Here is a 24,959-nt window from a genome sequence, read left to right as displayed (position 1 = left end):
GTGGCCCAACAGATGGCAGCACCTGTCTGGCGTTCTTCCCAGTTTTTCCTGTTTTTGCCTGTGGAGAAGCAGAGCTGTGCGTGTGTCTGCCCCGCTGCCACGTAGAATTCATCTCGTGAGTCGCGCTCACGCTCGCTAGTCTCGTTGTTTTACTATGCTTTGCCAACATTTTTAAAGACGTTACTGCCTTTGTGCCCAGCCTCGGGCATCTCGCCCCAGCCTCGCCCTCACACTGCAAAAGAAGGCTGCAAGTGAACGAAAACAGTACCGATATCTTTTCGCCTCCTCTTTTCAAACGCCCCGCTGATCATTTCTGCCTTGCGATTCCGTGAGAAGACCGATGGCACAGCGTCAGGCTTTAGGCGTTGCCTTTTGAGCGGCATGCCGAGACTTTTCAGCACAGCCGGACTGGTCACATATCATCGTCGGCGAAGTGGCCCTCGCTAATAAAGTCATTTTAGAGGTCTCCAGGCTGGGCGTGATGGCTGACAGGCAGGTATCCAAAGTTTAGGCATCTTCTCGTCTCTGAGAAACGTGTGCGACGGCGTGTCACGATCGACGATGCTGCATCTGGGCATTTCCTTCCGCTCGACGAACGCGTCAATACCGAGCGACGACCGCGGGAAGGCACATGTAAGACGCACCACCTGCGTGGAGCGCCGACGGGGTTGGTGTTTCAGACGGACCACGTGCGAATATCGCCGAAAGGGGTTAAACAAACGCTGAAAGGAACTGACACCTCCGGAAACACTGCGACGGCTGGGGCCGATCTTGGCCGCGCGCGCGCGCGGGTGGGTGTTATGACGTCAAACTTCAGCTTCTGCAGGCGGCCGCTTGGAGGCAAGGTGCAACAGAAAATCGCAAAAAAGATGTTTGTCGTTTTTTTTTTTCAAAGCAGCTTGTTGTATTCGTCATTTTCGACAGTTCAACTTTTGTTCCGACGCAAAAAACCTCCCGCCAACTTTTGTGTCCGTATCCCTTTAAACAGCTCCGCTGATATTATACATTGAAGTGCACGTAACAGCCGGCAAATGCGGCACCAGGCGTATGAACGGGCAGCCGGGAGGTCTGGGTTTTCCTTGAGTGCTCACATTTGCCCTTTGTCTGTTGGAATATTTCTTGCTTCACGCCTGTGTAACCTTTAATGTACTGTAATTGGGTGTTCCACTCACGTGATCGATGTTCTCGTTTCCGAGCTCTATAGTCTGTGAGTAGGCTTGGTCAGAAAAAAATCAAGGCAAGTTTCATCATATTCGCACTCTTTATAATATAGTGACCTTGATCATATATGCCGTCGCCTTATAAGAACAGCCTTCTCTGCTTGAAATGCTTTATGAAAATGGAAAACACAAGATGTTACAAAACCTGCCTATCACCCCACTCGGCAAAATGACGGATTGGACGTGAGGGAGTTCATTCCAAAACATACTTTATTTCGTCACCAAAACACGAACAGCGAGTACCATAACAACATGGCCACTAAAATCCTATATGGCTGAATGCCAACGAAACTTTGTTTCGACACGTTTCTTACAAACTTCTGCAACAGCAACGCTATCCAAAATGTTTCAAATCCTATAACACGCACAGGAGAGGCTACACCTGATTATGGCCTCTGTCCAGTTTTTTTAAACAAATGATAAAAAATGTAACCGGATGCTAGTCCGCGATGTTTTCTGTGGCACATTTTCTAACGAGGCCTTTGTCCTGTATGGCACATAGCGCTTGTCTGACGTGGACGCAGCCCCGACGGGAATTCGCGCACGGGTCCTGGCTATCGATGGGAACCTCACGGAGACAGGACCTCGTGCGGGACGACTTGGGTGATGCCAAATGCTTGGCTAGGACCCAGATCAGCGCGCCAAGGCCTACTTGAAGTTGCCAAGAGCCAGCGCTGAAAAGTTCGTTCCTCTTCAGTTCGCAAGCCCGTCTGCTTTGCGCCGCTCGCGCTGCCACGTCTTTTCTCACGTGCGCTTCCTGCTCATCAATTTTGGCGCAGTACTCCTTTACCTCATCTGCTTCATCATCATCATCGTTGTATCCATAAGCCTATCTTTATGTACACTGAAAGATGAAGGCCTCTCCCAGCGATCTGGGAGCTTATGTTGCAGCATTCGAGGATATAACTTTCTTTGCACTTTAAGTCAGTGAGTCGGAGGTCGGGATGCCTATCACTCAAATCAGGTGCCGCAATGGGTGTTATGTCACAAAGCAGAAAGTCATTGACAAGCACGAAGAAGATAAGTTGAGAATGCATGGAACGAACCTCTGATTTAAGTTTACAATTACGCTGGACCAATAACTGCAATGCATCAACTTCAATGCATGCAGTTGATGCAATTGAAGGTGATCTGACCAACCTTATGGCTGGGAGCAATGACTAATAAAAAATGCATTTCAAAACTCAATTTGACAGTGGCTGCATGTAAAGGGCCTCCATGATTTTGTGTGGTTTCAGTTACATATTATGCTGCGTGGCAACCCACGCCAAATAAAGCATGATTATCGAAATGCTATCACAACCCTTACCGTGTACATATCGTCGGGCCAATTCGTGAGACGACATGTGGGGAGCGGACATCCTTTGGAGATGGCCTTCCGTTAACACTCCGCGATAGAGGACTTGTGACGTAGTAAGTTATATTTCGAAGTTTATTGGTACTTCTACTGTATTGGTACTTCTACTGTTATCGGCACTGTACCTTTCCTAGTCTTGTTGTGTCAAAATAATCACTGAAACAATTAGCTAATTATTCACAAGTATTAGGGAAAACGATTGCATGGTTTTATTGCCGCTAGAATTTCGTCATTTGTAGTCAGGTGCTCACTAAAATATCTAGCAGGAGCCTGCACATTTAAATTAAATGTAAAAAAAATTCTGCAGGCTTTGTGTCGTGCTGAATTGCCTCACAGTCACTATTCATTATTTGACTGCCTATGAGAAATAATGCGTTTGCATTGCTTCCAACACTTCAGCTCGGCTTCTTACATTATTAGTGGTCACAGTTACTGTAGCTCATTCGCAATTTCTGTGCTTATGCGGCGAATAGGCATGCTCAAATTATATTACTCAACCTGACGCATGATTGAAATTATAACGTTCCACGAGTAAAGACAATCTAATGCATCAGGAGCACTTATGTTCAGATCGAAGTTCTAAGTATATAAAATCTTCATCACCAGCGTAACAAAAAGTCACAGGCCGGCGCGGCACACGCTGAACAGTCACAGCGTAAGCTGGTTGAGCGGCGCAAGAGTAGCTCCAGTTTCAGCACCAGGCAAAACAAGGTGTTCGCGGCAAAGTGCGATAGCGACTGCGAGGTGGCGGCGGCATCATGGCGACCAGAAACGGCTATTGCAATGAGCCCATAACAGGTTACGCTGTAAAAAATAACATGATAGGAATGGAAAAAGGAGGCCACACCTCATCTTACGCTGCCCAGTTCAAAAAATCAAAATAACACGCAACCCGAAAAGTGCTAAACCAGTTTAGCAGTAAGCTTGAGCTGACAGACAAATTACCCCCTCCCCCCAAAAAAAAGAAATGAAAAAAAAATTTAAAAAAACGTTTGTGCCTGCCTGCATTTCATGACGAAGTGTTTACAGACGAATCTTTTCGATACCGACGACCAGCTGAAAAAGGTTACACCGAATCCCCCTTGCTCATGAAATGTACTATGCTTTCTAGGGTAATACACATTTCAATGCCATATACATTGCACCGAAGTGGGACTACTTTCACTGTTGATAAGGCAACCAGCGACCGCAGCTTCAGAGGTAACGTAATTTGGTAAAGAAATCAAAAGGTCCATTTTTTAAACTGGTAATTCAGTAGCTCTTATGTCGCTATTTTTGTGCTATAACCTTTGTAAGTACCATTCTTCAGAAAGGAAGGGAGCCAAAACCTACAGCAATAATATGATCACCACCTAGCCTCAAAAAGCTTATGCTATACATCAGCTTTCAGGGCAACAAAAAATACTGCATCCTTGCTAAACTTCTTAGAAACTCCACTACCCACTCATCTTGTCCTAAAGTTCTAAAGAACACACCATTTTCACCCCTCACAGTCCTTGGGGGCCAGTGATTTAAAGCAAACGTGCACAGACAGTGCGTGCAGCGCGCCACCATGTGAAAATCCGATTAGACCGTCCTGTAGCAGCACGTCAAGCGAGCTTAACAATGTCTCCTAATCTATATGCAAATGCCGCAGCGACAGATATGACACTCCGTATCCGCGCGGTTGTTTGCCAAAACGCGTCTGGAGAGATATAACATACATACACTAAAGCTGAAATAGGATTATAAATAAAAACCCATTGAAGCATATACTTCTGCACTGCTGCCTTCAAGCCACTATCACTGGTCGTGTTGAAAACCATCACAAAATTATGGGGGGAAAACGTCGTCGAAGAGCAATAAAGAAGGAAATGAGATGAAGCTCGCGGGTAGAAGCTGCACATAATAGTGACATTGTCCAAGCGCTTTGTCTATTTTCGTTTCCGGTGAGTGTTCAGAACGTAAAGTAAGCATTCAGAACGCCTCTGCAGAAGACATTTATTCGTCCTTCAACCAGTATGCCAGCTGGCACTGCAGAAGCTTGTCCCAAAAACAAAGGCATTTTTTTAATGTTTTTTTTTTTATGCCTCCGTGGCTTGTTTCTGTCTTTCTTCTTTTTTTTTTGTTCATACAAATGTAAGGGAGAATTTACTAAAGGCATAACTGAAGCAAGCAGAGCAGCTCCTACCGGCATCACTACACGATTTCTTTCCCGTTCCAGAGTCCTTGTTGTTTCTCAGATTACTGCGCCACTAATGCGCAGTAACCTTTCATGTTAATAAATGAGAGCCGTAGTTCGTTCTTTTTGTCGTAATGAAATTCTTAATTCTTGAACTGTAAATGGGCATATTATTGCAAACGTGTAGCAATTCCCCGAATCAGTAACATAACTGAATAACATTTAGGAAGCAAAAGAAAGTGTCAATCAAGTGTCGACACTAAAGACAAGGTTGGCGCACATGGGTGTTCAAATGATTCGATGTATAATTTTGATTATATTTCGCTATTCTTTCTCTTCTTCATGTTTATTATTTAATTAACTCGCGTCTCAGTGGTATCGTATTTCAAGCGCAATTACGATGACGCTTAATGGGTCTCCTTAGCCCTCCTGCAACGTAGGACACGCTCCTTATATTCTTCACAAGTCTCGGCAGCCACTCACCGGTATTGGGTGACTCTCTTCCTCTAGGTTCCACGAACGCTGTTCGACGTCCTGCGCGTCTCGGCGGGTGCAATGCGAATCGGACATTTGTGCGAAATTCTCGCGAGCTTCGGCCGTGTTCTTGGCATGACTGGCGTGTGCTCAATCCGCATCGGCACTCTCGAGAATTGGCGCGTGGAACGCGTGCAGCCTAGGAAGCCTACATGCAAACAGCGCTTGCATGTAAGCTCCCTAACGCAGCCTCGAATTGATTGCGTTTCCTCTCCGCAGCGTTGACAGCTGTCTTTCCAGGAGGCGGCAGGTTGCAGTTACGATTCCTTCGATGGCAATTTATATTCTGCGGTTTTCATGGTGCGAGACAGGGGCCGGCAAAGTCACCGTGACGCCACAATCACGTAGATTTCTCCCCTGCAAAATTCGGCGCATTGAACGTGGCCCCATTTCTTTCGCTATGGTGTCCCACAGCAATGCGGCGATGAACTGTGGTCGCAGCGCATGCGCGCAAGTGCGCAGTGAGCGAGCGCTTTTCGTTTAGCGAAGGCGAAAACTCAGCACGCTCACTTCAGTGCAACCGAACTGCAGGCCAGCATGCTGCCAGTCAGCCAACTACCGCGCGATGCACTTTAATCTAGCGGCTTCGGCGTGAGATAGGAGATGTTTTACTCCCGCGCCGGCTGGGCCAAAGCGCACCCAACGCCCCCGGTCAAGCTGCCTCTGCCTGAAGCTAGATTGCATGAGCGTCAACTTTACCCCGCTGCAGCGGAACTGCACTGCGCCTGGCGCGCTTCTAGGTTAGTAATTCACCTAGAAACACGTACTCCTGCACAGACTCTAGAGGATGACTGGCTATCATGAAGTCTTGTTCCCTTGTCAGACTATAGAAAATTGTCGTTTTCTTCTGAATAATAATCTTCAACTCCACTCTTACACTTTCTCGGTTAAGGTCCTCACTCATTTGTTGCAATTTGGCCCCAGTGTTGCAGAAGAGTACAATGTGATCTGCAAATTAAAGGCTGTTGATCCTCACCCCTATACCTTCCCTGTGTAATAGCTTGAATATATCTCGTAAGCATGCAGTGAACAGCATTGGAGAAAGATTGTCACCTCGCCGGATCCCTTTCTTGATAGGTACATGTGCTCTTTTCTTGTGGGGAATTACGGGTAGCTGTGAAATCTTTGTAAATATTTCCCAAGATATTCACGGATGCCTCCGGTATTCCTTGATTACGCAATCCCTTCATGACTGCTGGTATCTCTCCTGAATCAAATGCCTTTTTTTAACATATGAAAGCCCTATAGAGAGGTTGATTGTACTCCGCAGATTTCTCGATTATCTGAATGATGACATAGATGTGACCCATCGTATAGAATATCCCTTCCTGAAGCCAGTCTGTTCTCTTGGTTGACTGAAGTTAAGGGTTGCCCTGCTACTATTGGAAATAATCGTGGTGAATATTTTACACAGCTGTGAAAGCAAGCTAACGGCCTGTAATTACTAAATTCTTTAACGTCTCACTTCTTATGGATTAGTATAGTGTTGACATTCTTCCAGCTATTTGGTACACTAGAAGCCGTGAGGCATTGCGTAGAAACAGCAGCTAGCTTTTCAAGCATAATATCCCCTTCAACTTTGATTAAAACGACTGTTTATTCCATCTTCTTATATGGCTTGTCCCTGGGACATTCCTTGCAAGGCATTTCTAACTTAATCGCTAGTGACAAAAGGAGCCTGTGTATCCTGTTCACCCCTACTTCCAATGAATGTTGCGTGGCTGCTCTAGGTACTGCACAGGTCAGCATAGAATCCTATTGTTGCTATATCATCGAAATGGCTGATGGTATTATCCTGCTTGTTTTTTCCCGGCATACATCTTGCCCCGTCCTATGCCAAGTTTTGCTATGTCTATGCCCGCGTAGTATAATATTGCATAAGTGCTGGAAGTCGGAAACATAGAATGCTTTCTTGCCACCCGCGAACTTTACGTTTACGTGTGAAATGATCGTGTAAGGAAATTGCCAACGCGCAATTATACCGTACATACTACTACAAATGAAACCGTTTATTTGCAGATTGCCGGCTCTGTCTTTTGCTGCGAAATGAAGGTAGCAAAGCGAAGATCACACATTATGTTACTTAAATTATGTCCTCGTGTACCTCACACATCACCGCTCTGCTAAACTACTCATTCGTTCACGCTCAAATTTCAAGCAAAGGGAGCATATATTGGTGCATTCAATTGAATGCCACATGTGGGTACATCAGTGCTTGTCTCGTTCAGAATGAATCGGAATACACGTTGCGTTTTTCTGCTTAACGGAAAGTGTAGAAAATACTAGAACAAAAACCACACTGCCATCTGTCGCTATAGCTCCTAACATGACGCATGCCTTGTTTGACCCATAACCTATGGTTGCACCTTGACAGTATCAGACCACGCGATTGTTCGGTTACAGAAAATGCCACAAGTTCTGTGAGGCGCTGCATTAAGCGGCCACCTGAACAGGCAAGTAATACACTCGACCACAATGTTAAAGCATATCCACTAGCATATTTTAGTACAAACAAGCCAGTGCTTTAGGAAGAAGGGCCATGCATGGATATTTCCCGTTACGCTAGTATTTTGATCGAGACGTCGCGCCATTCGCCTACGAAGTGGTTGCTGAGCTAGGTACAGGTGTGGGAAGTCGTGGAATCCTGGTTCCACCAGGTTAGGAAGTCGTGGAATCCTGGTTCCACCAATAGCTTAGGTTACAAGTTGGAGACTTCTAGGAAACGTTTATTAACATGCTAATAAAACTGTTATTATACTGGGTATTAAATGTTCGTGGAAGCCACCCCTATAGTGTGGCGGTAAAATCGTCGCCGCGCGCCATATGTGCAAGTGAAAGCGCGCGGGGGCCGCGCGCTTTCACGGAGACTGAACGCACGGCGGAGGGCCAACGCGACTTCTTCTATCGCGCAAAGGCTGTTGGGGTACAGGACGGAGGGGGGGCTGACGCTGCGCTGCGCCACCGAATGCGTATCTTGCAACCGGGCGCAAGAGTAACTGGCGACTCAATCTCCCACGCGAAAGGAGGAAAGCGGGAAGGCAACGCGGGATAGAGGCGGGGCGGCTTCTACTCTGACAACTGCGTAAGTTTGGGCCGGTGCGGCCTGTCGCACGCACCGTATCTTGAAAGCGATCTCCACACGGTTTTTACCTTTGTATGCGCTGTGCTTTCGCTTCTCAGTTTCCGTTGAAGTGATATACCGCACGAACCTTCACTCGCTGCGGCAGCCGCGCTTGATCACGCCAGCGTTTTGACAGTGGTTGTCTGCGGTCGTCGAGTATGATCTATTTATGTTTGCTTGTGTGAGCTGACACCGCGCTTGTTAATTCAGTTAGTAAGCGAATGTGTCCAAGTTTATGCAGACGATGAAACTACGTCCCTACTCCTTAAAGCTGTCTACTACTTTCCTATCACAATTAATGCTTCGCGTTTCAGGCTAATCTGCGCCATTTTTTTGTCTTCGCTACCGCAGCTCCAGCACGTTTCCTAAAGCTATAAATCTGCCTGGACATGTTTATCGTTTTATTTTACGAGCACGCTTTCCCACTCGTTCGAAACCACATTTCCTAGCAAGAATGGGTGGCGTAATGAACGCCGAACGCTTACTTTCACAATGATTAATATGCGATGTTTACGTTAGGTACGCATCAAGGTTACGGACACATTGATTGATAATTGAGTTTTACGTCAGGAGTGGAGCAAGCTTACTTATGTATTAATCAGTGACGTTAAGTTAAAAACGAATCGCGGTAATGAACGCTTTGATTAATAACTAAGTCTTACGCTGGGAGCGCAGTATCTTAACGAACCCATTGATGATTAAGTTTTATGTTAGGAGCGCAGCATCTTGAGGCACCCATTGACAAATAAATGAAGTTTTCTCGTACGCTACGTCGGGCGAGATGCACTAGATTAATTCAGATGGTGTTTTGTTTTTTGTGTTCTGGATGCGTATTACTTTTCTTTATATCATCATCACATCGCTTCATGATTAGTAGTTGTTTCCTTAGTTCATCAACTCCTCTTTCTTTTTTTTTCAGTCTTTGCTAGGGCCATGCATCCGCCGTTTTACGGTCTCCTGCCAGCTTGATGTACACTCTACTTGCCTTTCTCCTGTATTCATTCTTATGTACTGTTCTCAAACTGACCCATTCCGGCGCAGCGAAAACATGGAACAGCCTTTCAACAGGACTATGCGAAACAAGCATGAAAGTAACAGATCAGTAAAATTATAAGATTAGTGCAAGGAGGGAAAACAAAAGCAACTAAAAGGAAGTAAAAGAAGCCTAGTCTTCTTTAGAAAACGGGCGAAAGAAGAAATGAGAGAGATTCAGAGTTTCACTGACGGAAACACTCACCGTCCATTTGAGCGATTTAAACTCGTCGACAGAGTGCGTCGGCCGCACATGCTCGCGTTTCCTCGAGCCTGTGCTTCACTGACCGGCTTCCCGTTGGTAAAAGCTATTCTGCGTGTTTTTGCTCGTATGGGCTGCGCTTTGAATGGTGACAGGCAGTGGAGGCGCTCTATTCAAAGAGTAGAAATAATCTCGAAGACAGAAAAAACCAGCAAAAACGAAAAGAAAACAAGTTAAATAAGAACAAGGAAATGAAAGTCGCACAGCGAACGACAATCTTTTTTGGCAATGTTGAGGAGCATCTGGAACTCGTTTCTTTCAGCCGTGACAAAGTATAGCATTCGAGAAATTGCTTTTATTCGTTGGCTAGACGAGCCAAGAGAAAAGAAGAGATGTCGCTTGATAAAAAGTGTATTTAAGGTTTCTGACAATAAGACATACAGCGCAATCGGGATGCTGAATCTAGGAAGAAAAGGAGAACAGCCTTTCGCTTTTTTTTTTTTTTTATTGTTACCATATTAAGTATTTTGGCCTCAGACATATTTTATACTTGGAACAGAACACAGTAAGTAATAACATAATGCGTTCTTCTGTGTGATGTTTCCTCAATGTGTCCCAAAAATCCCCGTGTAATGGGTAATTTACTGCGTGCCGTGGAAAATGGTTCATTTAACCCTTTATTGACGAGTTATGCCTACAGGCAACATACCAAAAAAAAGTATTTTCTCGCCGAGTTTCCGCATTAAAACGAAATTTCCGGCTAAATGTCTTCAGCCAGCAGTGAATGACAGATGGCAAGCGTTATCTGTTGGCTTGGAGCAGAAACACGGAACGAGGAAGAAAGTGTTTCGCATGCAACTCGCTTTCTTTTGAAAGCTTTGTCAGAGGAGACAGCCAGTGTAAGATCTCCGGTGCAGTGGTGTCACGCACGAAATGTTAACTAAATAAAATGTACACTATGGCTCTCATATGGCGAGATCTGGCTGAACAAATTCCAAATAAAGCCTTAGGCGGCTTGGGGTGAAGCCCATTTCCAGTTTCCTGCATTGTGTTTTCCTCTTATTGCTGGAAAAGTTTCCTCAAAGTGTTTTTTTTTTATTTGTGTTGATTATCCTTATTCTGAATGTGTTGTGCGCATTTAGATAGAAAATAAAGTTGTATTTTTTCTGTGTATTTTTATGTGCCATCACTAAAAGGGTTAACGAAAGCCTATTAGTATTTATACGGCTTTTATATTTTTACTTTTTCAATGCTCAAGTTACAGCTACTTTGTTAAGAAATCTTGCTTCCGCTGGCAAATTATTACACGATTTACTCTGTGTGTTTCTTATATAGACTGCTTCTTCAGTTAAAACTGGCTGAATAATCCCAGCAGTTATTTTATACGTCAACAGCTTTGGTGCTATTCAACAGCCGACGCGCACCGCGACAAAGCAAATGCCTTCATCGTGCTAAAAATGGTCTTGAACTGGTCGGCACAATCTGAACATCACGAACAGCCACTTGTTCGCACCTCAACTTTCTGTTGGGCTCACTTGTTACGCCACTGTACGTCACGCTGTTGCCTGTCTGTTAACAGTGGCACGACAAAAGGTAGGCATGAGGCCTAGAGCACTGAACGGGCCTAATTTTTTGGCCCGAGCCCGGCCCGCGCCCGCTTTACGAGGCCCGAGCCCAGCCCGGGGCCGTAATACAAAGCCCAAGCTCGGCCCGTGGTTCCAAGCCCGGGCCCATGTTACTGAGCCCGAGCTCGGCCCAGGCCCGGGTGTTCATTACTAAGCTTAGCTAGGGCCCGCATGTGCATGACCAGGCCCGGCCTGTAAGAAAAAAATTTTTTTTACTTACAGATTGTACCGTATCTGTCAGCCTCACCTTCTCAAGGATTAATCAGCTGCAGTATAGAAGCAATAAAAGACCGCAATCTTTGTTTCTCCCTCGGGAACATCAGTAATCCGGCCCGTTATCTGTGCTGCTATTATTCCGCTGGTGCGCATGCACTAATCTTGATTTGTATAATATGGTTCTATGATGTCATTTAGCACGCAAGTATACAGGGTGTTTCATTTTAGCTGAACGAAATTTTTAAAAATTGCCTGTGGCAGAATGCACAGTTATAATCCTGATCTAAACTACTCGATGACACGGCCATTACTTCCACGAGAAATCAAAACGCCTAATTGAAGAATTAAGATAATTGCGCTACTTAACTTTTAATTAATTAGTTTACGGCAGATATTTCAATCTACGAATTACAGCCGCTGAGTTCGCAAGGCGTATCCACTTGGAACGAATTCTCAGGACTAAACCAGTTTCGAGATATTATTTTCAAAGTGTCCGACAAAATCAATCAAATCAAATCAATTTATTCTCCAGTTTACATGCTGGACGGTCATTTTGGACTAAAAGCTACATACGTAGCTTGACGTCACTCAAAAGACCAGGCAAGGCAATAGTACAGCAAATAGTGTGCGCACATGTACAATAATTCAGATATATTTCCAGCTGTCGCTGGAATTCCTCATGGACGAAATAGCTATGAACGGAAAGACAAAGAATATTTCCGTCACGGCGAGTTAACAGAATTGGAAAACGTTTTAACAGAATGCATCTTAAACAACACTACAATAGCAATACTAGCTATACAAAACAACGCAACACCAGCTATACAACAGACATGAAACTGAATTTTACAAGATTAACTTTTACCAATAAATCGAAACAGGTTGTACATTATATACTCAGAACCATGCATACACAAAGGCAGTATAATAATCACATCAGATACATTACAAGCGAACAAAGTATAAGCTGAGTTCTTTCTTACTGAAATTATCGACATTTTTGTATTTCTTCAAAGTGAATGGTAGGTTATGTATTAACGACTGATGCTTATAGAGTGTTCTGAAGTATGGAATTGACCATATCTCAGGATTTCTTGTGTTCGCATTTATGCGAGGACGCTCTATGAAAGCTAATTGTTTTATGTAGCTCCAAGCTAATTCTGACATGGATGGCCTAATAGATGCTAAAACGCCGAATTGAATAATTAACGTAATTACGCCAATTAACTTTTTAATTATTTATTTTACGGCACATATTTCAATCTACGAATTGTAACCGCTGAGTTCGGAAGGCATATCCACTTCGAACGAATTCTCAGAACTGAAACAGTTTCGAGATATTAATTTTCAAAGTGTATACGAAATGCACAGGCATTCCAGTTAACTTTTGGAGGAAAACACTGTTTTATGCATTGAAACACAAAAGTAAGTGGCCGTAGCGCTAAAATAATGCAATAGTATCGACACTTGTAATAATGCAATCGCAAAAGCGGTAACATGGAAAGAGTTTGAGGAGCGGTTCTTTGTATAATTTATTTTTCCTTACGCGGAAACAATGTTCGTTGTTGTGGAAAAAGAAAATTGCGTAGCTTGCACTGGCGGCGTCATGCTAAAGAGACAGCGGAGCTGATGAGCACCTAGCTAGCGGCAAACCAGATCCATCGGAATTCTATAAGGTGTGACAACCACTTTACGCTTCTTTGTTGTACGTGATGCATGATTTGTCCTGATCTGCATATATCTGTGAAGATTTATTCTATAGGCATTTCTTTCTTTGTATAACACATACAATGTGCAGTATTCTGACGGCGCACGATACCGGAATGTGTTGTTGGCGAATTTCTTCCAGTCAGCCAGCCTTCTTCCTTTTTCGGAGATTATTATTTTCCAGGCTGTTGTTACTTTTATGAGTTCATTGCCAACATTAAACGCCGATACCGACCGGAAGTTCAGCGTGGTTTACAGCTTTCGAGCTTTCTTTCCTCTTCCAAACTTGAGCAATGCTAGGACAACCTTGTTATGGTTAGGAGGAGGAAACAACTTTAATTTTGTTATGCCAAGAAAAGTAATCAATAAGCGCCAACAAAGGCCGGAGTACGACTCTCGTGAACTGTTGCGCAGCGCCGGACAGACAACCCAGAGTCATCTTTTCTGCTTGAGGGGATGCCTGATACGGAGCGTACTCTCACCTCTGCTATCCCGTTATCGTAAATATTGTTTGGGCAGTGAAAACTAAGAAAAGAACTGCAAAGATTCAAAGCGGCGACTCATGTACAACTATTCGCTGCAGTGGGACGATGTAAAACGCTACAACTGGCAACATAATTTGCTTCGTTCCTGCTTGGGATCGCTCCTTGGGAAGCTCCGTTCCTTCAAGCGCCTCGAAGCAGTTTAACGTGCTCATCGTTGAGGTCGCGGCACCCCGAGTCTGTTTCCACTGCACTCTGACGTCCCCGCATAGTCGTCCAAGTGCAGGTTGTTATTTCTGGGGTGGATATATCGAAAGGTCTGCTCTTCTGTCGACTCTTTCGTCACGAAGCAGATGGTTGCTCCTACAGCTGCAATTTCGCCGCAGCGTCCGTTGGGCCGAAACATATCCTTCGGCGTATTGGCGTTGCCAACGTCAACATCATACCGCATTAGTACACGTATTGGCTGTTTGCTCTCGGTAACGCCTGGAAGGCTTGTGCAGTGCGGCGCGAAAATGTGGCCTATGTCATTCGACTTATAAGCTATGAAATATGCCGTATAAGTCGAGCATATTTATACATAGCTCAACCGTGTAGTAAACAAATACTTCTTTGGTTTTGCGTGCCACAACCACTATCTGATTATTGGCACGCCATAATGGGGCCTCCGGAATAATTTTGATCATCTGAGAATCCTTAACGTGCTCGCGATGCACGGGACACGGGCGTTTCTGCATTTCGCCCTCATAACCGGGCAGGAGCAGGGCCTATGAATTGTTTAACTTAGTGGCTTAATTAGGGTTGGTGTGGTCAGTATCCGACTCGCATGTCCTTCAAGTGCTTGCAGTAGCCTGTATAGTTTTCTTCGGGGGTGCACTACGGTTCAGTACAGTACTGGCAATATTGTATTTCGCCCGTTGGCGACGGTGCGCTGTGCACACTTGCCCGCGCAAACGCGTGTATTTGTAGTGATATGTCGATCCGTCCTTGTGCGCTCAGAGAAAAGCAACTAGGCGTATCACTTCTAGGGGTACAAAGTGAACCGACATCTTCCCATGCTTCATAGGTCTACGAATGTACTCGTTGGAACTGCACTCTAAGCCAAAAATGGAGAAAATGAGAGTAACTGCAGTTTTTAGTCCTCAGGACTAACATTTAGTCCCCAGAGGGACCAACTGGAACAAGATGGCTGACATGTCGAAAATCGAAGGACTAAGTGTTTAGTCTCCGGTTTGAAAGGGAGCAACGGAAGGACGAACGGCAACGCTTGCTCTCGTCATGCAACCGTTGCTCTCCTATACAGAACGCCGCATGCATGCATACTGCCTCCTGCATTTGCACGCGCTCACATGTCTATTCACGAGCCAGATTTTCTTGCGGGTTGGCGTAGGGGGACTACGTTTTGCAAATAGATACGCATGCACACAAATGAAGTAAATGGTTGCACCAAAGCGTCAGCGGCTGAAGCTGCAGTCGAGTCCGTGCATTAACGAACAACCTGCAACAAAAATAGCCTGAGAACATCGCAATAAAATGCGAAGCTACGCGGCACCCCGTACAACGTCGCGACAAACAGCAGATAGCGAGAACCACGAGAACCAGCAGATAGCGAGAACCATCGAAGACCATAGCTGGTCTTCGATCTTCACATAGCGGAAGGGCTTTGATTTTTTTTAGGGGAGGGGGGGGGTGCGGGGGGAGGCTAATAATACAGATTATTGGTCTATCATATCGAGCACAATTTACAGGCAAATCGCAGTGTTACATAGTTTGCCAAAAATGTTGATTTAAAAGCAATGCTGAGGTTTATGCGAAAACCACGATTGAGGCACACTGCAGAGATCGTTTCGACAATTTCTGAGCCTACAGCTGATGTTAACGATAGCCGGAAGTTATCTAAAACGAAGTGACGGCGCAGGCAGTCAATATCATTCAACTCACGCCCCAGCGACGGCTTTCAAAGGATAACGTAACCCGATCTCTAAGGCCATGTTTTTGCTGGCTGCAGACCACGGAAGCAATGCAAAAAAAGAAAATACGTCATAGAATTTATTTCTACGATAAACTATAGCGTAAAATGTGGACTGTTCGGTGGCTTGTTTTGCCTCGCAACATATATACGTAGCTGGGCGTAACACGGCACAATACATGAGTTTACTGGTGAATATTGTTGGCATCACGGAGGCCACAACAACCTCACAAGTATGCAGGTGGCGCTGTTGTTTTTCCCTCTACATGAAAAGCGTGGACACAGAATGGAGGAAGAGGTCAAGGAAGTTGGCAACCAAGTACAGGATAATCGAAACTGTAAATAGACAACCAGGGGTCATCAGAAAGAAAGTGAGAGAAATAGAGACCGTGAATTGGATGCAAAGAATGGAAACGAAAAGGACAATGGAGATTTACAAGAATGAGAAGAAAGAAATTAGAAGGGAAACTCTGTACGATAACACAAAGGGCAGTGCCTTGCTATTTGAGGCTCGAGCCGGTTGCCTAAGGACGAAAACATATCGGAACAAATATTCGGAATTAGATGAGACATGTGTATGCTGCAGTAAAGATCCAGAGACCACTCAGCACATCCTAATGGAATGCGACGGAATCCACCCAGCGAGAACCGTAGGTAACGTGCAACTCCCAGAAGCGCTTGGGTTTAAAGTGGAAGGAAACATAAACAGATCAGCCGTAGAGATCAGCAAGAGACGATTAGAGTACTGGTGGAAAAAAAGTAGGGAAACTTTCAAGATGGCGGTTGGTCTGTGCGAGCTGCAACCGCGCTGCTTACGATATATTTTCTCTATCGTGTGTTTTTGTGTTTGCTGTAATGAAACGGGACGTAGTTAGCGTGCACAAAAGTGCCAGAAGATACCTCGTGTCTCGCTGCGAACTCGCCGTATGCGTGGCGCGCCAGGCAAATGTGGACCAAGAATTTTTATGTCGTGGCCTTTGTGTGCTGGTCGTGGAAAGTTGGGTGGACGTCGAAAAAAAAATAATGCGTATTGTTAGCGTGCCTCAGCTCGTCCACTACGCAGTGACATCTATGATGGGAGTAATGTCGTCGACGCAGCACCGGCAACTTGGAGAGCGTCGTACCATTGAAAAGGTAAGCAGTCGTGCTTGCTAAGTACACGTGTGTTGTGCGTGCTCCTCGCGTGTGCATAGCGTACCTTGCGAACGTAGGAAATTGAACTTCTGCGACAACAGTGAAACCTGTGCTTGTGCATGCTGCGCGCTGTTTGTCAGAATTTACGCAAATTTATTGCTTTGATGCGAAACTGAATATCCTGATAAGCGTTTTCTTCCGATGAGAAAAATTACGTTCGAAAATAATCGTGTTCACCTGTACGTGCGCTTCCGCTTTTCTGCTGAAGTTGCATAATAACGACTGATCTGTCTCATCACCGATTATTACGGCAATTACGTTTTTTCGCTTATAAACTCTTCGACGTTGTAAATAATCTATGCTTACCAGGTTTTCGGTTTACGAGCAGTTTGAGGAGAAAACGAGAATGTAAGCAGTCATAGTTTGCTACTAGTACAGCTTTCTTTTCAAAACAAGGGGTGTTGCCATAACTATGACGTAACTAAACATGGCAGGGGAAAGTTGTTTAAACTAAGTCATGAAAGCAAACTCTAGTATGTAAACAAACATTTCTTGTATGTGCTGCTGCGTGCGTGTTCAAAATTTTACTTTGATGAAGGGGTCCCTATTATCATGACATTCTTCAGTGACTCGACCTTGTGCTCCGTTGCCACCCTGCACTTGTCCAGACATGTTTTTATGTGCACCTTACATGTGTTCACAATATGACAGTTTTATTGTGCCAATCAATGCTATAAGTTAACACACTACTCATTTTGCAGTGGTGAGACCGTGACCCTATAGCAGTGTCAACATAATGGCAGGGAAATGCAGGGATCCCGCAGCCATGGCTACAGCAGGACAGGGTGTAATCTGGATGTCATGTCAGGTATGTATGAAGTGTACGTGTACCAGAAACTACGATCTCAGTATGATTTGTGTATAAGCTTATCGACATATTACTCAACTCAGCTTACTAAATAGGCTAAATAGTTATGCAATGTTATTCAACTTGCTGCTTATTTGTGTTCATAACATTATGCACACATTATTGTGTTCTATATAAAACTAAACCTAACATGTCCTGATGTTTAGCATGTTTTTCTCGCTTCAATCACTTGGCTACAAGTTCACTTATTTTTGTTTTGCACACAGTATATTACTCTCCTTATTTTCGTTTTATTGTTTTGAAACTGTTCTTTATGCTGTAGCTTTTATTTCTGTATTTTTTCTCTGTTTATGCTACACACATGTGCAGTTTTTGTGCATGTTAGAATTCGAACTGTAGTGTGCCAAATATGTCACAGGTCTAAGTGTGCAGCGTGCTTACCTTTGTTTACCATTGTTACTTTAGCATTGCTATTTACAATAATTTCTGTCTTGTCCTCAGATTAACTGCCACTGGCAAATACACATATGATGAGCTTAAATTTCTTGAAATGAAATGTGAAGGTGTAGCCTTGCGACAGCTGAAGTATGGCAGCAATGTCGAAGCTAACTTGCGCCAACTATTACTACAGTATGCCAACAGATACCCATCCCTGTATTTGTGCATTTTCTGAGAACCAGCCGTGTCCACTAGGTGAAACTTGTAGCGTCCTTTTGAGTTTGCCGGTCAGTTCATGTAACTTTTCAAGACAAAATTTACACTGTGAGAGAAGGCAGACCATTACTAATGGGGCTGGCGCACACGTCTTTTTATTTATGCAGTGTGCCTCACCGATTTCATGTGTCAATTTTCCACTGCAGGTGAAAAATAGGTGACGATCGTGTAATCTGGCCAGAAGTCCTATTGCTGGAATGCACGGCCAAGACGGATGAGCATACTGGCCTTTTGAGCCAAATATGGTTAATATCTTAAGTACATACTTAGGCATTGGCCACTCTGTACTATGTGCATTTGGCCACATGTGATAGGAGTACAATACACTGCCTCGGACAAACACTGGACAAATTTAGTGGTACCTTTAACCAAGGAAGCCTCGCTTGCTTGCCTGCTCGCCTTTCACAGTTCACTTACGAACTGTCGTGCATATCCTGTCTACATTATTTCTTTCTGGTTATATATGTGCATAGCAATCCACAAGCGAATTGAGAAAGACATCCAGGCAAGGGAGGCTTGCTTAGTTAAAGATACCACAAAACTTGTCTTTCATCCATCAGGGGTTGTGTGGTCTATTCCTTTGATCATGTGTATATTTGGTCAGATTTACATGGGGCAGACTGGCCGGTGCCTCAACATGTGCCTGGGAGAGCACCAACATAGGTGTGACATAGTGGACATAGGCATGACATAGTGGACTTGAAATGCATGAGAACTATGCCGGTAGCTCATGCAAATATTCTATAACGGCTGGCACTTAAATTTTTCAGGGTTGCATTGGGTTGCCCGTACACCGGCACTCCTATGCTTGTTACCACGCCAAGTGATCAGATAGAAGATTTTCCAATTGCTGTTAGCAATCCACAGACACTGCTGCTCTTTGTCGAGTGGAAACCAATACACAACACGGATGTTCATAAGTTCACAACACGGATGATGAATTTTTGGAACAAAGTGCAGCTGTCCGCAATAGCCAGTAAATGTATCTTGACTTATAGCTATTGTGGCACTGACTATGTGGAATGTCCTGTGTTTGTGCTTTTGCTGTTTTCATTGCCATAATTAATTCTCTATGTTTTTGTTGGAGTTTGTTCTGTTGGTTCTGGAAGGCAACTTGGAAGCTCTGTTTATGTTGGTACTACTAACAGCATCTTGTACCCTTTGACATCTGTTTTGGCTAGCACAAATGAGTCGACTTAAATTCACAAAGCTCTCTATGTGCAAGCCTTCATAACAGCACTTCTTGACTGGCCAGCACCCTGGTTTCTGCATCCTGTTTCATGGGTGGACCGACCCCCCTGGTTGACCAATCACCACTTTTACAAATTCTTGCTTACGAACGCTTTCTGAATCTGCTCTCGGGTTCCTTGTGCACCGCCTTACTGTTTCAAACATTGAAGTGTTATGCTATTACAAAAATTAGCAGCATCAGAAATGTTTGTATTCTTGTTGTGTGGCCTCTTTCCCAGCTCCTCGGCCATCAAAATTGCTCGTCTCCCGAAGTGACCGTCATACTGAATGTGCTGCGTTGCCATAATGCCGCGAATGAACTGAGTCGAACCACAAAAGGTTATAGGGTATTACAGCACCATAACCAGTCACAAGCACAGTGAAAACAGCGCCGATTCCAACTAAAAACAAGTTAGCACTTCGGTCGACCTGTCCATGGATTGGATCGAGCCGTAAGGTTACAGGTTGCCAACGTAACGCAAGAAATCGTGGGATTTAGTAGATTTGTTTTAAATGGTCAATTTTGATGTTATTCGAATGAACACAAGGGTCATGGTTCAAGCAACGAAAATTGTGAAAAAAGTACACTTGTGTTACAATCGAATAAATACCACAATTTTTGAATAATTTAATCTACCTTCCTTGCAAGCAGTGCAGGTTCGTGCCGTGGGATTATTCAGGCAGTCTGTACCTGTTTTTTGGGCAAGACATCGTCACTGCCTATATTCTTAGTTTTTTTTATTATACGATGCCCCGATTATAGAGCGGTTTTGTGTGGTCCCCTCAAAGCCTTATAATCGGGGTTCCACTGTAATTACAATGTAAATTGTCTTTCAGTGCCTGTGTGTTCATGTATAAGGTCTTGCAATCGGGGTGTAGGGTGTTCATGCATAATTTGTGAAAACTTTTCGTTTCAGACCTGAAGCCTACAGCTTCAGATTGTGCGCTTGACTGTCAAGCCTTGTGAAGGAGAGGATGGAGGCTTTTATTTCCCCTTACGTAAGATTATATGTAACTTGCATGCTGATAATAGACCTGTTGCATGGACCACTCATCTACAGCGTGCCTCATAATCATGTGTTGGCTTTGACACTTACAACCCTATCATTTATTTTTGCAGCACCCGGATGCGTCACATCATATGCCTACGGTGAAATACGAGGGAACTAGCCTGCTGCAAGCAAGAGCCCTCCATGTACAGCTCGAATCGATCAAGATTGACGAAGATGACCTTGTATCTGGCCTTTCCATGCAGATTGCCCTTTACTGGATATTCGACATTGTTTTTGCACCAAAGGCACAAAGAACATTTGACCATACGCCACGTGGTCGGTGTTAACAGTGGTGTGTGGCCAACTCCACTTGTGCGCGTGTCACACACGTTGCTACTGTAAAAAATAAAAATAAAGTGTTCTATTTATATTTTCTCCATATTTTATGTTACAAGCACCCAAGCAGCTCTTGTTCTGTGTCTGAAAAACATGTTCGAGATAAAAAAAAAAATCCCAGCCCAAGCAGCTCTGATCATGTCTTGGGCCTCTGAAAAGCATGTTCGAGACAAAAAATTAACCCTATAAGGAGTAACACCAATACGGAGTACTAAACAGTTCATCCCCTGGGGAGTAACTGGAAGGATGAGCAGTTGGTCCTCGGAGAGTAACTGCAAGGACCAACATTTAGTCCTCGGGGAGCAGCTGGTGGGACTAACATTTAATCTCTGGGGAGCAACTGGGGAGACTAACATTTCATCCTCCAGGGAGTAACTGGAGGGACCAAAAGTTAATCTCCAAGGGAGTAACTGCTAGGGGACTAACAGTTCATCCCCTTGCCGTTGGTCCCTAAAGGGAGTAATGGTTGTGGCAGCACAGTTAGTCCCTCAAAGGACTAACCCCTATACCCCCGTTAGTCTCTTTTGGCTTAGAGTGTACCCTGGCGCCCCCAGCGCAGTATGCAGCTTGAGCGGGAGATGGTTTCGCGGCAGCGGCCCGAGAGCTCATCGCGGCGCTGCACAGAAGAGAGAATGAGGCGCGCGCGCTCCGTCATTTTCATACCGCGGAACTACCGTGGCGCCCCCAGCGGAGTATGCAGCTTGAGCGGGAGATTATTTCGCGGCAGCGGCCCGAGCACTCATCGCGGCGCTTCACAGAAGAGAGAATGAGGCGCGCGCGCTCCTTCATTTTCATACCGCGGAACTACCGTGGCGCCCCCAGCGGAGTATGCAGCTTGAGCGGGAGATGGTTTCGCGGCAGCGGCCCGAGCGCTCATCGCGGCGCTGCACAGAAGGGAGAATGAGGCGCGCGCGCTCCGTCATTTTCATACGGAGGATTTACCCTGGCGCCCCCAGCGGAGTATGCAGCTTGAGCGGGAGATGGTTTCGCGCAGCGGCCCGAGCGCTCATCGCGGCGCTGCACAGGAGAGACAATGAGGCGCGCGCACTCCTTCATTTTCATGCCGCGGAAATACCGTGCTTCCCCCAGCGTAGTATGCAGCTTGAGCGGGAGATGGTTTCGCGGTAGCGGCCCGAGCGCTCATCGCGGCGCTGCACAGGAGAATGAGGCGTGCGCGTTCCGTCATTTTCATACCGCGGAACTACCGTGGCGCCCCCAGCGGAGTATGCAGCTTAAGCGGGAGATGGTTTCGCGGCAGCGGCCCGAATGCTCATCGCGGAGCTGCACAGGAGAGAGAATAAGGCGCGCGCGCTCCGTCATTTTCATACCGCGGAACTACCGTGGCGCCCCCAGCGGAGTATGCAGCTTGAGCGGGAGATGGTTTCGCGGCAGCGGCCCGAACGCTCATCGTGGGGCTGCACAGGAGAGAGAATAAGGCGCGCGCGCTCCGTCATTTTCATACCGCGGAACTACCGTGGCGCCCCCAGCGGAGTATGCAGCTTGAGCGGGAGATGGTTTCGCGGCAGCGGCCCGAGCGCTCATCGCGGGGCTGCACAGGAAAGAGAATGAGGCGCGCGCGCTCCTTCATTTTCATACCGCGGAACTACCGTGGCGCCCCCAGCGGAGTATGCAGCTTGAGCGGGAGATGGTTTCGCGGCAGCGGCCCGAGCGCTCATCGCGGGGCTGCACAGGAGAGAGAATGAGGCGCGTGCGCTCCGTCATTTTCATACCGCGGAACTACCGTGGCGCCCCCAGCGGAGTATGCAGCTTGAGCGGGAGATGGTATCGCGGCAGCGGCCCGTGCGCTCATCGCGGCGCTTCACAGAAGAGAGAATGAGGCGCGCGGGCTCCTTCATTTTCATACCGCGGAACTACCGTGGCGCCCCCAGCGGAGTATGCAGCTTGAGCGGGAGATGGTTTCGCGGCAGCGGCCCGAGCGCTCATCGCGGCGCTGCACAGGAGAATGAGGCGCGCGCGCTCCGTCATTTTCATACCGCGGAACTACCGTGGCACCCCCAGCGGAGTATGCAGCTTGAGCGGGAGATGGTTTCGCGGCAGCGGCCTGAGCGCTCATCGCGGCGCTGCACAGGAGAGAAAATGAGGTGCGCGCTCTCCTTAATTTTCATACCGCGGAACTACCGTAGCGCCCCCAGCGGAGTATGCAGCTGTCGCACCACCTGTCGTGCGCGCCGCTCCGGATTCCTAGAGGAGAGAAAGGGGAGCGTAGGAGAGCACAGAGAGGGGAGGGGACGCGCTTCCGCTGTGGGGGATTGGCACGCGGGGGCCGCTCCGTACAGGATTGCTAGAGGAGAGAAAGGGGGAGCGTAGGTGAGGAGAGAGATGGGAGGGGACGCGCATGCGCTTTGGGGGTGTGGGACGCCACGGAAGGGACGGACAGAGCCGCCGGGAGGAAATGCTTTAAATTTAATAAAGCGCATGAATGCCAACTTGCTACACTAAGTGCGATTTGTTATAAATATATAGCGTTTCTCCGACAATGCCGAATTTATATGGCTCTATTTGGACCCAAGATATTAAACGCATTTCTTGAAGGTGGTAGAGTGCTTGAAGTCTGCTTCACCTCCGCCGCCGGTCATCCCGGTCTTGCACTACCTCCGGGATTGGCCCACGCATTCCGACCACGCGCCGCGAAACGGACGTAAGCCGGCCAGGCTAACCCCCCCCCCCCCCTCATCCTGGGAACGCATGCGGGGCATGCATACGGGAGCTATAGGTAGACACTTTCGCTGCAAAAGTTTGTCTGTGGTTTAGCTGTAGTTAAGCCTAGTCGAGTAGCGATGGCTACAGACCCCCAGCTGCCGGTTATCCCAGTTATCACAGCTGCGGAGCGCGGGGTGTGACGTCATACAGAGGGCGCAGCGAGCGCCCAACGGCTAAAATCCCGATTTACCTTTTCGCGGCGATCCCGTGGGCGCTGCCATGTTTTATCGCGTGGTGACGCGTCAATTGCTTGCCTCAACTGCCTCCGTTGCCTCCTTGTTTACAATGGAAGTGTATGACGCCGGCGCGGCTTAGAAAACCTCTGTTTCGGGAGATATCGTAGACTGTGACTGGGTGGACGACACGAAGCTTTGGCCACACCTTCAGAAACATGCGAAAGCGCTTTCGGAGCTGATCAAGCTACGTCCCAACGGCGCGAGCAGCGTATATGGTGCTTGCTCTATAAGCGGGGTAAATATGTATTTCAAGCTATCCAAACTTTCTGCTCATGAATTGAATCAGGATTAGCATGTTTTGCTCTTAGTTCTTTATTTGGCAAATATTTTGAAGCAGCGGCTTGTCAAGTTTCTGACTCAGTAAGGTTCCTCGGTGCGGTCACTATCTGATCATTTTCTGCGTAACAGCTCGTGTGTGTGCTCAGTTTTGTTAGATTTGTTCTTGCTGCACACAAGGCTTGAAACGTAGCTGTTCTGCACATTGTAATACCTTGTAGCAAATGCGTATTATCGCGAGTAACTCGCTTACTCTTATGGACCGTCACGAAACGTTACCCTTCGACCATTCGTGCGCTATCGATGTATTACCGTCACTCATTATTTATTTATTTATTTGTACATACTGCAGCCCTATCGGGCCATGGCAGGAGTGGGTTTGAAAAGCGGAGGAATGACAAATAATAAACAATAAAGGCAATACGAACAATACAAATCAAAACTATTCAATGGCTGCTACGAATAAGTTTAAAGGAAGAGAACGAGTAGGACCAGGCAAACAATTCCAGTATTCAATTACACGGGGAAATAAACTTTATTTAAAAGTGTCCGTACGGGCAAAATAAGGCGCGATGTTTAGGTGATGGTAACTTCTAGTACGAGATGGTTTTGCAGGAGATAGATAATTATCTGAAGATATACGGCAAGAGGAGTTAATAATGCAATGCAAAAACTTCAGAGATTCCGTGCGTGGGCGGTCTGAGAGCGGTTGTAAGCCTAAGGATAAAAGCGCTGTAGAGGGTGAAAAATCCCTGTCGTACCTAGG

General features: G+C 46.1%; 1 long non-coding RNA gene and 1 pseudogene across 2 annotated transcripts; both read left to right on the top strand.

The window, feature by feature from the left end:
- Positions 1–16,459: 16,459 nt before the first annotated feature.
- Positions 16,460–20,990, top strand: LOC119435748 (uncharacterized). Of its 2 annotated transcripts, XR_005188882.2 has the most exons (4): positions 16,460–16,760; positions 17,522–17,628; positions 20,490–20,571; positions 20,693–20,990. It is a non-coding gene; the product is annotated as an uncharacterized LOC119435748 (long non-coding RNA). The 2 variants fall into 2 exon arrangements; XR_007464734.1 differs by lacking the exon at positions 16,460–16,760 and having other exon boundaries at positions 17,021–17,628; positions 20,490–20,990.
- A 2,401-nt stretch (positions 20,991–23,391) lies between these two features.
- LOC119435750 (U2 spliceosomal RNA) lies at positions 23,392–23,595 on the top strand (annotated as a pseudogene).
- The last annotated feature ends 1,364 nt before the right edge of the window (positions 23,596–24,959 follow it).

The sequence above is a fragment of the Dermacentor silvarum genome, unplaced genomic scaffold (assembly GCF_013339745.2).
Source record: "Dermacentor silvarum isolate Dsil-2018 unplaced genomic scaffold, BIME_Dsil_1.4 Seq888, whole genome shotgun sequence".
NCBI classification, from domain to species: Eukaryota; Metazoa; Arthropoda; class Arachnida; order Ixodida; family Ixodidae; genus Dermacentor; species Dermacentor silvarum.
The sequence above is the reverse complement of the archived record's forward strand: the minus strand, read 5'-3'. Positions and strand labels throughout refer to the sequence as shown.